Here is a 17,217-nt window from a genome sequence, read left to right on the forward strand (position 1 = left end):
GAAAATAACCTCTCAGTTATATATGTGATAAAAAAACTCAGAATTCAGCAACATATCAACCCAGAAATTCAGAATTCAGCAACATATCAACCCAGAAATTTAGTATTCAACAACATATCAACCCAGAAAATGCCCATTCAGCAAAATATCAACCCAAAAAATTACCATTCACCAACACATCAAACCAGAATATGAGCATTCAGCAATATGTCAACCCAAAAAATTACCATTCACCAACATATCAACCCAGAAATTAAACATTCATCAATTCATCAATGCAGTAATTCAGCATACAACAATACATTTATCCATACAACTGACATTTGGCAAATGGATTACAACAAGCTGTCCACACGAATTAAATAAATAAAAGAAGTTCATAATACAAATGAAATGTAGCAAATAAGGTAGAAATACAAGTTGCATGGCTACATATTACACTCCATGATGGTTATTACGGTCAGCCCACATCTGATCAGCTAAACCCTGCCTAAACTAAACCATCAATGCATGGTCATTCGCTTGGCCGGTTGACGATTCATCAATGTCCTCACTTGTCCAATCAGATGGAGCTATAAGCTCATCAATTCCGTCATTTATGACCCAGTTATGAATAATACAACAAGTTACAACAATATCTACTTGAGTTCGAAATGGGAAGAATGGAGTGGCATCATCTAGAACTTTGAACCTCCTCTTTAGTGACCCAAATGCACGTTCAACCGTATACGGAGGGATGAGTGTCTAAGGTTGAACAACTCCTTCTCATTTTGCACCGGATTATTCCCCCACTCTTTCAAGTGGTACCGGACAGCACGAAAAGGAGGCAAGAATCCTTGTTTGGCTCCATATCCAGCATCAACTAGATAGAATTTTCCTATCATATGATCGATAAGTTGGTCACATTCCTAAATATCAACATTTGTCATGGAGAATTTGATAAACTATAGTAATTTATTACCTTGTGGGACATGAAGGCCATTTTCACGTTCCAAAGCATCTCTTAAAACTACAGCATCATGTGTTGTCCCCTCCCAACCAGCCAGGACATAAGTAAACCGAAGATCAAAATCTACGGCCGCCATTACATTTTGTGTGGCATGGGACTTCCTACCACGAAAAGAAGACTCCACATTCTTACGAATAGAGGCTCTAATATGTGTGCCATCAATAGCTCCAATACAATCCTATTTTTTGTTCAACAACATTAAAGATTAGGGACAATATATCGATGCTCACATAAATATAAAATGAGATAGGGATGAATCTCACACCTTAAAGTAAGGATCCCATCTAGGATTTCCTGCTATTTTAGTTGGAGTGTCCAATGAGGGGGGTCTGATAAGTTCATCTCGTAGCTCACCAATTGCATGAAGGACTTTGTTGAAATAACGACTTACTGTTTCTCCAGACCTATCATAATTAGTGCGGACTAACCTATTTCTAAGGTTATGCCCCACCGTATGCAGAAACATAGCAACTTGTTCCTCAATACACATGTGGATGGTATCTTCAAGTAAACCACAATCCCTAAACAGCTTACAAAAACGAAAAAAACTTCCTCTTCTAAGTCTAAGCATATCAATACAAGTTGTATCATTCCTCCAAATTTTCGTTTCTAGATACTCAATTCTTATCCTATCCCTTTCAACCATTGGGCCATATCTAATACCTTCTCTCCTTGAACCTCTCGTTCTTTTTTCTAGACCGAATAATCATGGCCATCATTGATAACAATAAATTTGTAGCAGCAATACAAACTAAAAGCTTGGTCCTCTTATCCATCTACAATACAACAACAAAAATAACACATGACCATCATCTACTGTCAATAAGTTTACCTAAAAAAATAACATTATTGAACTAATTATACTACAACATTCTTGAACAACAGACATGCACAGATCTGTAAACAAAATCCCCATTCAGTGTAGGGATGGAGAGGATGAGGATTTTTTTACCTTGAACAATGGAAACCGAGCTCTGCAGTTTGTGGGTAGGGATGGAGAGGATGAGGCCTTCTCGTGCCGCCGCTTTGCCCAGCTCGCGCCGCCGGCTAGCCCCAGCTCGCGCAGCCGCCTCGCCCTCCTCGCGCCGCCGCGTCGCCTTGGCCACGCCGCTGCGTCGCCCTGGTAGCGCGCCGCCTCAGGCCACGCCGCCGCCTCGCCCTGCTCGTGAGGCGCCGCCTTGCCCCCAGCTCGCGCCGCCGCCTTGTGCGCTTCCGCCGCCGCCACTAACCCTAACCCTAGAGGTTATCGTGAGGAGGAGAAAACAGCGAACGGAAAAAAAAGGGGAGCGGTGAAAATAGGTGGTGGGACGCGAGTCATTACCACGCGAGCACGGGCGAGGAAGTGGGATGGCGCGGTTCGCCAAATTTTCCCGGATGGAGCGGTACCAAATATTGAAGGAATATTCCCTTTTGGAACCATCCTATCCCTTCTAGCCTCTCAACCAAACACATCTAAAAATAGGATGATTCCATCCCATCTCGGGATATCCCTCCAATCAAACACAACCTAAAATTGCAGAATCCGGTTTCTCGAGGGGAAACTGTAGCGAGAAAAGCAGCCGCAGCAGCAGGAGCGAAGGCGGTTGAGGGCTTGACGAGGCCCATTTTTACCTGCACTAAGGCCTTCCTCCCCCGCCCCACGTTTTTCCATGGGCCGTCGAAATCGGGCCTCCCAACCTGTTCAGCACTCGTCATCGCCATCGAAAACGGGCGCGCTCGGGCGCAGCCGCGCGCGGGGGGGGGGGGGGGGGGGGGGGGGGGGAACGCTTGTACTCCATTTTCAACGGCGCGCGTGCGCGTCGTGCGTGCGGGCGGACGACGTACGAGAGGAGTGGAAGAAGTGGACACGCGGGCGGAGGCAACGAGACCGGAAGATTCTTCCCGGCCGGCCCGGCGCCCGCACGCACGCACGCAGCTCAATTATTGTTGCGACTTGCGACGATGACGGCGTCGGCGCCCGTGCGCTGACCGGGTTGGCTGGCTGGCTTGGCTTGGCTAGTTGGCTCGGCGCAACAATCCCATCGTCCCAGCGCGGCGTGTAGCGTCCCACGGGCCGGTGCGGCCGCGCGGACTAAAATTCGAAAATATACAATTCATATTTTTTTTCTTAGAAATAGTCTTGATATAAACTTTTTTGCACAAATATACTACCGATATCACTAAACCGTTACGTAAAACTGACGTGGGCTGACGACACGGACGGTCTCGCACGAGGAGGACGCGAGACCGCACGATGTTGCGCGATAGAGGCGCGAGACCGAGCGGTCTCGCACGCGGAAGGCGCGAGACCGAGCGGTCTCGCATAGTGAGTGTGCGAGAGCGTTTTAAAAATTAAATGATTAACGATTAATTAATAATAATTAGTGATTAATTATATTGATTAACGATAATTAATAATTAATCAATCGCTAATTAAGATAATTAATCACTAATTAATCATTGATTAGCGGCAAAGGGTCGGTATCTCTACTTGACCGCTCGCTCTCGCGAATTTGCCGCGCGACACCGAGCGGTCTCGCGTTTTCATTATACGAGATCGTAATATCAACAGTATATTTGTACAAACAAAATTACAATCCGAATATTTCTGAAAGAAAAAAAAATAAACGGCATATTTTCAAAAAAATTTCCGGCCGCGCGCGCCTCGGATCGGATGCCGCGGATCGAAGAAACTGACTCGCAACGCAACGCTAGCTACTGGTTTGCACCGGTTCGAACGAACAACATGGATATGTCGCGGTCGCGGTCTATGACCGGCGACGTGATTTGATGATCGGAGGAGGCTTTCACTCCAGTTTTGGTTGGTCTGCCGAAATAATTGGCTACACCTATATGGTATTTTCGGTCAGAGAAAAATTAGGGTCACTTTGGATTGCTGGCAATTTTTGCCCTACAAAATTTGGTATTAATTTAGGGAAAAATGATATTAGACTGAATATTCCTGTGTATATGTTACTGTTAAAGCTGAAAAAGAAAATGATACTCGAGATTTGGCTCCAATTAATTCAAATTAGCCTTTAGATACTCATATATATTATCTCAAATCTTATGAGATACAAATATAAGGGCATCACTATAACAAATGTCATATATTTGGCTTCTAATTAATCCCAAATAAATGTCCTGATAGGCTTCTAATCCCAAAATAGAGTCAACTTTTCAGGAAAAAAACATTTATTTGTGTTAAATCTAACATAAAGAAACATTAAGACAAAATAGACTCAGACATGATTAGATCGAAATGTTGCATTTCTTTATGTTGGATCGAAATGTTGCACTGCGGTATTTTAATGGTGTTTTCACATTTTCATATTCAATTCTTAAGGATCTATTTGATGTTTCATGTGTGACAGAAAAATGTTTCAATCTTTGATTCCGTTGTGTTTCATACTTAGGTCATGTTATAAATGCTCTGGCTAAATCTATTGATGGTGGGACAGGCCAAATTATAGCTTTGGAATCTCACTTAATTGAATCTCCTGTTACAGGTATAATTTCCAGGTGTTCTGTATATTAACCCCTTCAAACGGGGCTTATTGCTATCGATTGATTGATCCTATATGATGCGGTCAGCAAGAGTTAATTATTAGGGACAGACAAATCGGCAAAACGACAGTAGCTACATGTACTAATGTGTGTTTATGTAGCTATCGATTAAATAGCATCCTTCATAGCTCAAGTAGTAATTAACTATTTTCCATGAAGAGGAGGCCATGAAATACATGAAACTTTTTTTACGAGCAGTGAAACAACACCTGATTTTTAGGAAAAAGAATCGGATGCCTTATTTGTAGTTGTCTTGCCATTCTTCTTGCTTTTTCACTAGTGGAGAGCGCGCCGCGCCGACTCCCAATAGCACAAGTGGGATGCGAAGGGAACGACGTGTGGGAGAGGGACATAGCCGATTTTGTTCTTTTTCTGTTTGATAGTTTAGTGTGGACCTATTTTTTATTACTAGAAATTAAATTTTAGATATCTCTTGGAGAGATAAATCTATTCATACTTTAAAAATCTTATTAGAAATCATTAAAACAAAATTTTAGGATGGAATTTTGGCATCTATTGGTGATGCTCCAAGTGTACCTCAGAATAGAACATATGCATATAGGGAGGGCTTCATATTATATTGGGGTGTTTTTTTTAGTAAATATATTTTAGGGATAAAATGGACTTTGCAGTTTCAAATTCAAGAACTTCGTAAAGAGCATCTCGGAGGAGGTGAGTGCAGTTAACAAAGGCTAATGGTTACAAGATTAAAAAAAAGCATGCTTATGATACGGTATTTTACAGCTTGTCGATATCAGTTTGTATAGAATCTTTGACAAAACACAGTCTCTTTTTACTGAAATAGATCCATCCATCGATCCAATATCGATCCCTAGATAGTTCCCTACTAACCGATCCTGAGAACCCAGTGTCTCCTCGTTCCAGGACCGTCCAATAATATAATCTCGTCCAACAAATCTAAAAAACTTCCTGAAAACTACACCACCTGAGAGCTACAGTACTACTGCCAGTTGCAAGAGATGATATTTAGCTTGGGCACCATTTTTCTTTCTCGGAGAGCGATTTGGTGGTGTACGTATATGCATCGTCGTCAATATGGCGATTCTCTCTCGTACATGCATGGTTCATGGCACTATGGCAGCATGGCACTGTAGGTGCTTTAATTAATTTGGGATTTGGATATATACACCTCGATCGTATAAATAATACTCCTACTAGTGATTACTACTAGTAATTTGCATGCATATAGCTTGGATAGGAACAGTGCCGGCACCGGCCGGCTGTTTTGCTTGCGTGCGCACGAGAAGTCGCCGCGGTGTGTGTCCGGCTGGCGAGAGAAACGTACTTAGTACTAAATTGTTCTCTACTACTAATACTACTACCTACTCCATCCGTTAAAAAAAACGAATCTAGAATTATATATGATATATTCTAATACAATGAATCTGAACAGAGATATGTCCAGATTCACAGTACTATAATGTGTCACATCCAGTACTAGTTGAACTTTTATGGGACAAAAGGAGTACTTACGGCTCCCTCCGTCCCTAAATATTTAATGGAGTTGATTTTTTTAAACATATTTGACCGTTCGTCTTATTAAAAACTTTTGTAAAATATGTAAAACTATATGAATACATAAAAGTTGTATATTTAACAATAAATCAAATGATAGGAAAAGAATTAATAATTGCTTAAATTTTTTGAATAAGACGAACGGTTAAACATGTTTAAAAAAAATTAATGACGTCAAATATTTAGAGACGGGGGAGTACTACGTTAATTATTTGTCTAGCTCGTTAATTTCTAAAGTAAGCACCTAAATCCTGATAGTGCGTCTAACAGCTTCAAATAGAAGTTCCCCCCTCCCAAAAAAAAAAAAATCTTCCAATACAACTATACAAGTTAACCTAGCGTGTTAAGGCCAACCCAACCCTCCATACCATCTAGTGTTCATAGCATTTAATACATTTGTCACATAAACAAAAATCTGATGTGCCATGGTGAGAGGTAAAAAGATGAAACTATTTCTCATAAAGAAACCATTTCTACACAAGAGCAAAAAAATAAAAATAAGGGAATAAGTGGATAAAAGGAGAGAGAAATGAGTTGATTGGATGATAATTTAATTTGAAGACACCTAATTAGATATATAGTTTCTATACCTAGTGTTTTGTATGACATAGCAAATATAGAAACTATTTGATAGTTTCTTAGTTGGGGCCGGATTGTCAAGATCGATCAACAGGTAGGTTTTTAAAATTAAGATAATGGATAACTGACCGAGAGATCAATGAATAGGGGAAGATGGCTAATCCTACACTATAATGGAAAATGGATATAATAATTAATATTGTAAATCGTTCTAGAGACACCCTAGTCAGACCAGACTTTGTACTTGGACATCAAGATCTACAATAAGATCTGTTCAGATTGGTGCCAAAACAAATCTTATCGAAATTTGGTAATGCCAACATTTAGGTAAATTGGCAACATTGTCAATATTTTGATAGGATTGACTTGATATTTGGTAACAAACTAAACGTCCTTTTACTTTGTAAATTTGTCTCGTAGAAAATATCTTTTAACTGTGAGATTCAGATCTCTTAATACCACTTATCTTTTTCTTCTCGTTTTAGTAATCCAATCATTAGTACTCTCTTTTCCTCCTCCTTATTTTCTCTCTACATTAATAGAGGGCATCTTTTGGTCCATTGCTTAAGATGTCTCTAACAATTAAAACACCAATTTTTTTAAGGGAGGGAGTACTAATTAAATACTTTATCGGGCTTTAATTTCTGAATACATATTTAATCATTCATTTTATTTAAAAGTTTTTTTAAAATATAAAAAAATAAGTCATGATTAAAACACTTTTCATAAAACAAATCATAACAAAAATTAATAATAATTACACATATTTTTTGATACTTTCTTCTTTCCAAAATATATAAGGCACGACCAACTTTTTTCCATGTCTTATAATATAAAATGTGTATGCATGAATACATTAACAAACACCTCATTCTCCTTCAAATTTGCTTTGTTTTAAATCCTCTACTATTAAACCCCAATCATATTACTTGCATATATAGAGTTGATACAACCGAGAAGGTGATTAAATTTCTTTTTCTTGATCTTTCTGTTAATTGTAGTTGTGTGACAGATGAAGTAAGAAAAACAGTCAAATGCTTCCATCATGGTAATGTAAATGCAGCCCAAAATAGGCAGGATGCATGTCATGGCTGTGTCTACCTCTGAGCAGTACACATCGATCGTGATCTCTGTTCTAAAGTAGACAGCCATGGTTATCCATAGGCCAGAAGCGGGTATATTTATGTACATGCAAAAGTCCAAATTAATGACCGTGGACATATAAGTCCAATAATTGTTAGACATGAATATTAGAGGTCAGGATACTCATCTGACCATAGAACACTTCACATTTTGGGCACGCCTTAATTAGGCCGAAATGCAAAAGGTTTGAGCATCAACATTGTTTTAAATATTTGGATTGGGAATAAAATAAATCTCCTCTTGAATTTAACTACCATAAAAAACAATTTTGTTGGGTTCACCAATATATTATAATACAAGTAGTGGTAAAGCTAATTGTGTTATGGAGATCATGTTGATCGACATATAAAATAATGTCCTTCTGATGAAAGATAAAATTAAAATTTGTTGGCTTCCATAAAGTAATTAACCATAAGGTCTCTCACTATTTTTTACTGGATGACTACTGGATTATTAAGCATATTATTTTTTAATTATCTAGTTGATTATAAGGATAAATAATAGCTCAAAATAGTGGTTTAAGTAATATAGTAGAAATTTTTAAAATACATATTTTTAAAAATATGAAGCAAATAATCTGTTTTAATAATAATAAGCTGAAAAGAACCAACATCACAACTAGAGTATATAAATGGTACCACCCGACTAAAAAACATTCTCCATCTCCTATAAAAATCAAACCTAGTATAATTGAGATGTGACATCCTAGTATAAAGAATTTACTCCCAATGTTCCAAAAAAAACATAATTAAGAATTGGATGTGACATAACATAATATAATGAATATGAGTATCTAGATTCATCATACTAAATTATATCACATCTAAACCTACATTGAAATTTTTTTTTGTACGGAGTAAGCAATTAAATTCATAATATTAGAACGTGTCACATTCTATATTAAGTTTGGGATGATGCAGGGAGTAGCTATACATTTTTTATTTTTTTGAAACAATGGAGTATGCTGTAGCGCCCGTTCCGTCGTTGCGCCTAGCGGGAAAATTTTCTCTTAAAAACCCTAATTGTGAAATTGTTTCTTTGCTTGTTGTCTAGTGTCCGTGCCATCTCAGATCTCAAATCCCCGATCTATCGTCGAGTTCAATCCCGAATCCACATCCTTCCAAATCAAATCCCCCCCCGCAAAAGTCTATTTTGCCTCCCCCGGGGTCGATGGGCCGAATTTCTCTCGGCCCATCTCCCCCTCCCTCCCCCGGCGCTCTCCCTCTCTCTCTCTCCCCCTCCCTTCCCCGGCGCTCTCCCTCTCTTTCTCCCCCCCTCGCTCTGCCCGCGCGTGCGCGAGAGCCGCGCCGAGCGCCCCCTCCCCCTCGCTTTCCTTCTCCCCGCCTCCATCCTTGGCGAGCTCCCCGCCCTCGAAGCCGGCCCCCGCGCGCCGTTGTTCGCGCGTGCGCCCGCGTGGTTGCCGCCGTGCCGCGCCGTCTGCGCCGTCCGCGTCACCCGGTCCCGCTGCCCTGCCGCCTGCAGCCGCGCAGCCGCTCGGCCCCGCAGCCAGCGCGCGTGCCCGAGCCGCGCCACTCAAACCGCCGCGCCTCCCGTTGCATCCCGCGCGCGCGTGCCGTGGTGGCCGACCGCCTGGTCACCGCCGCCGTCACCCTCTGCCGCGCCTGCCCACGCCTGTCGCCCGTGTCGCCGCTCCGCTCCAAACCGCCCCGCCGTCATCGCCGTCGTCATCGCCTCGGCCCCGCCACTCCGCGCGCAAGCCGCCAAGGGACGGAGGCAGAGCCCCTCCTCCCTCTGCCGCGTCGCCCCCGCTCCCCTCCTCCTTTTCCCAAAGAAGCAAGGGGCGAGCCCCCTTTCTCTCCCTTCTTTTCCCCTTTTCCTCCCGCCGGCGTCATCCTCCCTCCGCCCTGTCGCCGATTTGGCCACGAGCGCCGAGCGCCAGCTCGCGCCTTGACCGCCCAAAGTCGGTTTCCAAACCGACATTGCCGCCCTTAAAGCCCCGGGCACCCTCCCTCTCTTCTCCTCCCATCGCCTCCACTCCATTGTTGCCGCCGCCTCCCGTTCTCTGTCTCGCCTCCGCCGTTCATCGCCAAGCACCGGGAGAGCCGGTGCGTTCATGAACGCGGAAGGGGACTCCGGGCGCTCGTCTTCCTCCTCTTCCCCGGCCTGAGGCCGGAGAGATCACTCCCGCGCCGTCGGCCTCTCGTCACAGCGCCCCTCCTCATCTCGGTAGTGCCTCCCTCCGTTCTTCCTCCTCGTTCCATCTCCTCCCCTTAGACTCGGGTAGTAGCACGAGTAGCCTCCCCGTAGCTAGCCGGCGCCGCCCCGACCGTTGCCGCCGCTCGCCATGTGCTCGCCGCCGTCGCCGCCCGAGCTCGGAAGCGCCTCTCGTCGCCGGCCTCCCTCGATGCGTTTCCTCCTAATCCAACGCTAGCGTCGGATTCCCATAGCCGCGTAGATGCCCTCGCCGCCGGGAATTGGCCCCTCGTGACCTCGTTGCCGTTTCCCCCTTTTCTCTCCGCCGGTTGCCGCCGCCGACGGACTCCCTCCGGCGAATCCAAGCCGTTGGCTCGCTCCCTCTCATTCTCCCTTGTCATCCCGGTGTACGCCCCGTCGCCGCCCGCCGTCCATTCGCGGCCGGCGCCTTCGTCTTCCTCCCGCCAGCCCACGTGGCAGCCACGTAGGCGCCACGTCGGCGCCAGCTCGGCCGAGAACGGGTCGGGCCGACCCCGGTCAGCTCCTCCCGTGCGCGCGTTCCACCGCGAGCCGTGAGGCTGCGCGTGGGCCCGCCGCATCCGTTCCACCGCGAACCACGCGCGTGCACCGCATCCCTCCCCCGCCCGCGCGCGTGCGCCGCGTGCTCACTCCGCACGGTGAACCGTGTCACCGACAAGCGGGTCCCACCCGGGACCACGCGTGGTGAGCCCGGTCCACCGGCTCTCTCTCCTCCCCTCCCGCACGCGCGCGCCTTGGGCCGCCTTGGGCCGGCCGGCCCATTTAGCTCGGCCGGACCGCTCCATTTCTCTCGGGCCGCGCCCTAGCCGCCCGAGAAAAGTCTATATTCCCTCCCTCTTTTCTTTTCTTTTCTTTTCTTTTCCAAAAATCCAAAAATCTTAGAAATTCAATATCTTCCCAACCATAAATCCGTTTGACTCCGTTCAACTTCCAAAATTCCTCAAATCTCGAGATCTATCTAATGGCACGCTTAAAGGTCATTAATAGGGCTTTATTTTCGCCGTTTGTTGAGTTGTCCCGTTTCGCGTGTAGTTTCGGAGCCCGAAGACCCGCAGTGCGAGGATTTCGAGTATCAAGCTCCAGATCTCGAGCAAGGCAAGCCACCTTTGAACATCTTGAGCCTATATTTGAAATTTAATTATGTTGCTTGAAAAATATTATGCATTGATAGGATCGCACTTAATCTGTTTGTCCCATCTGCAAGGCAGATTGGTGGACCTACCTAGTTTGTTGCATTTGATCCTTCCCTTGTTAATTGTTATACCATATTCCCTTGTAACCACCCAGTTGCGCCTCGGAAATCGTGCACTCCGCACGAGTATCGACGGCCGCCTTCAAACTTAAAATCTGATTAACAACTTGGGTAAAACTTGGATTTTACAAAAGACTTGGAAAACCCGACACCTGGGTCGGAGCTTGTGAACTAAATGGATTTTCCAAAACCGCGGACCAGGGAACGTACCGGGTGTACGGTTTTCCGCTCTTGCACTTAAGGACCGTTCCCTTGGAATTTCATCTGAACATAAGACAAGTACGACCACATGGGTGGAATGGGACACCCCTGGCTGAGTAACTAGCTTATCAGGGGAGCCTTGATGCCGAGAGACATGTGGATTCGCCGGGGTGGTGTCGGGGAGGACCCCTGGGCTTCCTGGCACAGTATGGTCTGGGACCTAACCTGTTGTTGGTCTGGGACCCCTCTTGTCGGCATATGGTAAACCTGTGTCGGCTTTGGAAATGCCTTGTCATGAAAGCTTGGAGGTCTCCTGACATGGCTGATCCCCACGGGCTGGGTGATCCGGGTTAGTAATGTCGTGTGGGTAAAGTGTACCCCCTCTGCAGAGGTTAACAAACTGTTCGAACAGCCGTGCCCACGGTCATGGGCGGATGTGAGGTGATTCCTAGCGTAGTTTTGTTTGACTACTGCTTGTGAAATTGCTGTTGCGGAAAGGGGTTCGATGTTTGAAAAATCTACAGCTGATGGGATCAACTAGGCCCGGGTGGCCGTTTGAAAGTTGTTGGCCCGGGTGGCCGTTTGAAAAGTTGTTGGCCGGGTGCCAACCTTGATTCAATCCTAAAGACTGATACATTGCACATACTCCGACCGGACGAGACGCACTGTCTCATCCGTGTCGTTTGAGAAGCACTCACTTAGTTGTTTCCAGAAAAGAGTTCAAATAAAATCAATTGCAGAAACAACAGCCTTGCCTTGAAGCCTGCATTAAACACTTATTTCCCATGGCTTGCTGAGTACTCCCGTACTCACCCTTGCTCTATATAAATAATTCCCCCTCCCAGTTGCTGAAGAAGATGAAGTGGAACCTGCTGATGAGGAGTTCTTTCAGGAGCAAGCCGGCTACGATGAGTTTTAGGGTTTTGGCCTAGTTCCCAAGTCGCGCCTGTGTTGTTTGGTCCTAGTCCTGGCTTCCGTTTCCCTTTTGTAATGCAGTTGTGAGCTCGAGATCTATCCGCAGCCCAACATGACTGTACCTCTACTCTATAATAAAGAGACCTCTGTTGCTGTGATAATCCGTCTTCCTGTGATACCAGCACTGTTTCCTGGGACTGGTATCGATTAACAGGTTAATTTGGAGCGTCACGGGCCAGTTCCGGTCGGTACTATGCTATACGTGATTAATGATCAGTTGCAAAACTAGCCAATTTGCCGTTCGTCCATTGGACGTACTTTAGCCGTACGATGCATTATTGTTCCGTCTCCAACTAAAGTCTTCCAACATGGAGATCCCATTTATTAGTAATTGACTTGATGGATATGATTTTGCAGCCTGCCAATCCAACCAATTACAGTAATTAACTCAATAATGGATATTTCTTTACATGTTCTGCCGACCAAGTGGGTTTTTGATATGTACATATATATGAACACGCATGGATGGATGACATCAATCGACGATCATAGGGTAGTAGTATAAGTGAACTGTCATCATTTTGTCAATTTCGGATGGAGATTCTTGAATAGAATTCAGTAATTCAGCTTCTTTTATTTTCTGTTGGTATCTTTTTGTTTGTGTTTTCTTTATATTATATCAGTGTGTGTTGTGTTTGTTTATGTGTGGACTTTGTAATAATTGGTTGTAGCTTATTAAGCAAAGGCCACAATGCTATTCCATTACTTGTCATCTTTTTCCATCCTCTTAAGTTTTTGGATTAAATTGATCGATGAATGCAACTCAACATAGCATTAAAGCTAAAGTATCGAATTCGAATTACGGCGGGCACATAATTAAATTAAAAATTATAACCAACTTCTATTTCACAATTTAGAGTTAAGTAGGCCTTGCATGAGAGAAAACTATTATCTTAAATTTCTGGGTTAAACTAATCTAGTGGCGGACGTAGCTTTAAAATACAGATGGAGCGAAGAACAGAAATGTTCACACGATAAGAGCAATCGAACATAACACATATCGTATTGATAGTTTTATTTGCATAACTGCCTGAATCTATTGGGTGTTCACACCTTGTTTTTTGATGACCCATAACTACTATAAGAGGGTAAGAGGGTCTTGAGGGTGTGGGGCGACACGAGTCGTAGCTGAGTCGATCGACCCACCCTGTCTAATGGGTAGATCCACCCCTGAACTAATCGGTACAGACGAAGACAAGTCGAAATGAAAAGGAGTTAAAACAAAAGGAGATCAATTGCATGCTAAGCTGGTCAGAGCTAGCTAGCAACGTGAGCTTAACCGCGGTATGAGGTCGCTATAGCGACTGTGATTTGATGCTGCTCTAAAGAGACGTGAACGCTACTTGTACAGTTGTAACACTGTTCTAGTCTGCTCTTTCCTCTCAGAAGCTTACACCAATTATTGCAGTAAACAATCGAAAAAAAAAACCGTATCTGTAGAAATTTTTATGCGCATCCATCGATCTAAGTTGAACGGTATCAGTTTTCCATTGGTGCACAGTTGCACATATGGTCAAAGCTTTCGCCGGAGCAGATGGAGACAATGGCTAAGATTGAGAGATTGGTCCCTCTCATGATTTCAGTCTTTCAGAGAAAGTAGGGGCATGCTAGTTGGCTATAGTCACCATCCCCGTACATGTATTTGCACGAGACGGTTTAATTGGTTCATTTTATGGGGAAATTGATTTTAATTTTCACCGCATATATTTTTCTTCCAGATCCAATACTGTAAAAAATTAAAAAAAAACAATGTATAGTATAGCGACATATATTAGTACACAACAATCAAGCTCAAATTTGACCCCAAGGTAAGAGAAAAAAAGATAAATTCAGGTGTTAATAGTACCACTACTATTTGTACGCTGAATTTGTTTTTTATTTATATCCTAATGCATGAGCTGAGCTTGGAGTTAAAATTTTGTAGAGTAGTATATATGTGTTGTATTTGTGTTGTCAAAATTTTCAAGAATTTTTCATAATATTTGGATGATTTTTAAATAAACGAGGGGACATTCCCTCGAGGGATCAAAATAGTTTGTCCATTTCATATAGCTACCAATTTTTTTTATCTTAGATTAATGATAATTTCTTTTTCGGCAAATTTCATTTGCATTACTTGTATTTCAACCTCTTGTAATCAAATATAGTAACATTGTACATCTTGTTTTATTCACCACATCATAAATTTCCGGGTTCGCCTCTTGGTTCCAACTTTATGCGGACAATTCATAAGGGGGAACCATGTGCAACCTTGTGGATCATCGTTTCGCGTCGCGTTCAATGGGCTTCTTTGCAACAAGAATTACAGCGAGACGCGATGTGATCACTGGAACCAACCGGCATGGAGGAAGAGCCGGGGTTCAGTGGATATGTGCATCAGTTGTGGTAGAGTTGACAAATCCATTTTATAACTCATGGTGAACAAACCATGCAACTTGGGGAAAGCTCTGCACATGGGCATAGCCTGATCATTTCTGTGGAAGCTATTGCTCTGCATGGGCAAGGAGATTCAGAGATGAACACCCCACATGCAGAAAGGCGTGTGTGATCTCCTAATACTTCCATTTACCAGTACTAATTTACCTCCTGTTGTGAATTTAATTTTACAGGTGAAAATTCTTGATCAATGTGAGCCATTTTCGCTGTTACTCCCAAGCCTGAAGGTGACTGAAACTTGACAAGAAAGATGATATTGTTGTACAGGAACTAGGCAGGCAGAGAGTATCTCAAATTCAGGTTACATGTGACCTAAAGAGCAGGAGGAGATGATGATCAGAAAGAGTGGGACAACCAGACAGACGATGGAATCTGTGGATTTACATATAATGGTAACAAAGGGAGGTTATGGTAGTTGTGTCTCATGTGCTGATGCTGCCATCAATCAGATCATATTCCCCAGCAAGCAGAATCTCTCCCTACCAACTATGGAGCTCATGACACCTGTTTACTGATGGGACTAAACTAAAGAGTAAATTCCACAAAACCTAAATTAAAACTGTAAATGCTGAGCTAGGACTTGTTCTAGAACAGAACAACAGAAAGAAACAAGCCACTTCGACAGCACACATTGAAACATTTAGCTGTATGCTTGCATGGGAGCTGTGCTGAGCAGTGAAAGCTGGACTACTGTAGCAGCAAGAAAAGGCAGAAACAAACATCAGACCATCTTGCTCTCGCAAAAGAACATCGGACCTTCTTGTCGTTACCCACTTGTTTTGTTGCTCTGAATTTTTTTTTTCAGTAGTCAGCTTTGGTATGCTAGCTAGCTAGTTTTCTGAACTTGCCTTTCGGTTTCAGAGAGCCGTGCATGAATTTTTATTGGCATAATACAAATAAAACTTGGATGCCTCAAATGTTGATATCACTCTGAAGGGTGGAGTTTCAGTTACAATCTTGAAAATCGAAAGGAAGTTAACTTCAGATTCAACCAAAAAAGTAGACAGACAACTGCAAGTTGTGCAGCGACAAAATACAATAGCTTGACTACGTGTAGTGCTTGTGACAATAACGTTACAGACTACAGTGTTCCAAATAATCTTTTCGACTGGCTTTAATTTCGTCTTTGAAATTGGAACGACAATTATTTTCCATGGAATTAAAATTACAATCATTTGATCTGACCTTGAATTAAATAAAGGATGATAAATATGGATATGGTTTTCTTGTCACTGTATGATAAAATAGTATCAATCATTGCGTTTACTTCTTCTGACAAGGTGCGTCGTAGTTAAGATATCAAGGTCAGAGCTAAAGTTCCAATGTCAACTCTTAGTAGCACCATTAGTGTTCTTTTCTTTGCGAGGAGTGTTTTCTTTTGTTTTTAAAACGCAAGGCAGGAGAAGTGCTGATACAAGGAGCTCAAATGACATATTACTGAGAAGAGCAAAGCAAAGCCATTCTTACTATTGCTTATAATAACATTTATGCAGAGATCCCCTAATAAAATAAAATAAAATCATGCTAAGGTATATTCTGCTCTACGAACCGAATCAAGATAACTTTAGGGTGTGTTTGGTTCGTGTTCAAGGTTGGATAGGATATAGCCGTCCATATTTTTAGGAATATAGTAATCCAATTTTTTGTTTGATTGAATTGATAAGGTCATCCAGTTTCTTATTTGGTTAGATAAATAAGGAGGGATAGAATGAAAACAATAATTAACAGTTATTAATTAATAATAGCATGTGTTAATTATTAATTCTAGCCTAAACTATACTATTAACAACAAAATAGACTAATTATATGTAATCAACATTAACTTTGACAAGATAATTATTAATTAACAATGATCGCTAATCAATTACTAATGATCAAGATTAACAAATGTGGATATCCTCATCCAGCATCTTTGTGAAATATTGCCTCTTCCAGCCGCCCCATCCACACATGCCCACAAACCAAACACATTCAAAAGTTAAATCGCCATATGTCGTTTAGAAATATCGCTCCAACCAACTACACCCTTTGGCAGGAATTGCTGAATTGATATGTTCTTTATGCACATTTGACATGTATATCATGATGAAATCAATTACCTCGCACAAACTTTCATATGCACAAATATATATGTCATTTTCGTCTAAATGATCTCATCATATGTTTGTAAGAGTTCTGAAGTCTGTAAAATTCCCATTCCTAAGATTAACAATATCTTACTTTCAGATCTAGGGGGAGTGGATCTAACAGCCTAGGCAAGCCTCATTCAGAAGTCAATGCTGAAATTTACCACAGATTCACGTGGATAAATTCACATCGTAAAATAACATTTGGTCGCAACACACAG

The 17,217-nt window shown here is 42.7% G+C and overlaps 1 pseudogene; it reads right to left on the reverse strand.

The window, feature by feature from the left end:
• Positions 1-317: 317 nt before the first annotated feature.
• On the reverse strand, positions 318-1,785 carry LOC4335728 (protein ALP1-like; annotated as a pseudogene).
• Between the last annotated feature and the right edge of the window lie 15,432 nt (positions 1,786-17,217).

This window comes from Oryza sativa, chromosome 4 (assembly GCF_034140825.1).
Source record: "Oryza sativa Japonica Group chromosome 4, ASM3414082v1".
Lineage (NCBI taxonomy): Eukaryota > Viridiplantae > Streptophyta > Magnoliopsida > Poales > Poaceae > Oryza > Oryza sativa.